The sequence below is a fragment of the Rutilus rutilus genome (assembly GCF_951802725.1).
Source record: "Rutilus rutilus genome assembly, chromosome: 20".
In the NCBI taxonomy this organism is placed as follows: domain Eukaryota; kingdom Metazoa; phylum Chordata; class Actinopteri; order Cypriniformes; family Leuciscidae; genus Rutilus; species Rutilus rutilus.
This window is the reverse complement of record NC_140225.1, coordinates 3,601,156-3,603,619: the sequence shown is the minus strand read 5'-3', so window position 1 is coordinate 3,603,619 and position 2,464 is coordinate 3,601,156.

Genomic DNA, 2,464 nt, shown 5'->3' with positions numbered 1-2,464 from the left:
GCCGTTGGCTTGCATTAAACGAATCACCAAGAATCACGGTTTCATCTAAAAATCTTCTTCTTGCGGAAAAAAAAGTCACCTATACATATCAGATGGCCCGAGGGTGAGTAAATAAACGGTAGGTCTACATATTTTTTTGTGTGCGTACTATCCCTCTAAGGAGTAACGTTAATGTAACACAATAGCTCTTTTGTTGGCCTATTATTATTATTACTTTAAAATTTAGTTAAATGTTGACATTATAATGTTTACAGTATACTTCTGATGATCAGCTGTATTGAAAGTCATTCTTTAATCTCATTTGCTTGAGAATTTTCCCTCAAATCAAAGATCAATAAAGTGCAACATTTTATCAGTCTGTGCTGCAGATTGTTTTAAACTCGCACACTTTCAGGGCCGGTTCTAGAGGCGGGGCCACACCCAAACAATTTAATTGTTACCTATTTAGTATTTTTTGTATGAGAGCTGCTTTCTGTATTGTTTAGTTTTCACATCAATATGCTGTAAACCGATCTGTTATACGTACGTTATACTGCCCTGCAATATGTGCAATGCCAGTCTCAAAAAGTTACATTTTGACTGTGCTCTCTGCAGATGTTCATTCACTTTTTTTGTATAAGCTGTTTTTGATTGTGGAATACAGCAAACATTTCAAGTCATAACTCTTTATTATTTAGTTGTGTATAAGAGCGACTTTGTATGTTACTAATTATTCAGAATATGCGTAAGTCCACAAGCATTATATGAGAGCTGCTGGTACATCATTCTATATTTTTGAATGAAAACTGTTTGTGAATTTGCTACAGCAAAATGTTTTTTTTGTCTGAAGGATTATATTGCTCATTGGAAATAACAAGAGGATGTTGGTTAGAAGTCTATTATTAAATGCTAGAGATTCAGAATATGCTGAAGTTTGTATTAATTTATTACAAGTATGCTGCTACAGGCACACATTTATTTTCCTGTTGGTTCTTTGCAATGTTGTGTCCCAAATGCTGGCAAATGTATCCTTACAGTTGACTTGCCAAATCACTTCCATTTGTTTTATTAATAAAATTAATATAGGAAGTATTGGAAGTAAGTTCGTTATGGGTCATCATAAATACTTTGCTTTAAAAGTACCAAGTAGTAAAAAAAAAAAAAAAAAAAATCGTTAATAATCGATAATCGTTACCCTCTGAATCGTAATCGAATCGAATCGTGAGGTGCCTAGACTAGAGATTCCCACCCATCAATCGTCGACGAGAAGAGCAACCGGAGAATTCTTCACAACGATCACAGATGCAATTCCACCCCCAAACAATTAACAATAATTTACTGTTTATAAGCGACGACATGATTATGAAACTTAAAAGGTGGAATTCAGAAAGAATTCTAAAATGCTTCAATAAGCTTGAATGTACCCTGTATTTGGCCCCTGAATGTAACATGTGGCCCCTTAATGGCCCCTGTTACAGAAAAATCCTAGAACCGCCACTGCACACTTTGATTGGTTGGAAGTAGCAAATACAACGGCTGTCTTTTTCTTTATAAATGTATGACAAAAATATATCCTAATTTGTGACATTATTGAGCAGTTTTATTCCCCCAGACTTCACCACACATCAACAGGTCATGTCACTGCATGGCTAACTGAGTCATGCTAAAGTTAGACAACTAAAATACTCAATAAATCCTTCCTCCTTAGGGCAAGGGCAGTCATGTGACCACACACTGAGAGGTGATTGGCTGAATGCAAACTATGGAATTATGTCACAGTTTGTGCTAAGTGGAAGGTACCGTACTTTCCATGTTCTGCTGAAGAGCATTGATAGGCTACTCATTGGGGGGGAAGAGAGAGTTTCCAGATCTCACACAAACAAAATGTGTCGCAACATTGACTGAGTTTTTCATGCAGGTTGTACCTAATCTGACCCGTAAATGACTTTACATTACGTAACCCAATAAATGTTGTCAGGTTTGAAATTATCATCAATCTGACCGGTCATAACCAGTTCCTTTGGGAAAACATTTTTACAGTGCGCAGTTAGAACAATGAAGCATGCACATATTTTAAAATGGTAAGTAAGGTAAGCTTACTGAAGCATATGAAAAATGCAGTTAACAAATCATCTTTTATTTTCTTCATTTTTATACTAGTTACATACTATTTTTTTTACTAGATCTGCTTATGTTTATTCATGTACATACTGATTCATTTATCACAGCATTGCTAACTTAATCTTCCATTTCATTTAAAGTGTATTTCTACTTATTTTGCTCTGCAATCCTTTGCAGTGTATGGAAAATTTCAGTTTCACAATTTTATAATGGATTCATTTTAGTTGATACTAAAATTACCTAATTTTCTCTCCCTGAGATTTGCGTTTTATGTTGATCCAACTTTGTTTTCTTGCAGAGAATCAATGAAATACTTAGTCCATCCATTTTTATTAATGCTTATTAAAAGAGACTGAGTCTGTAC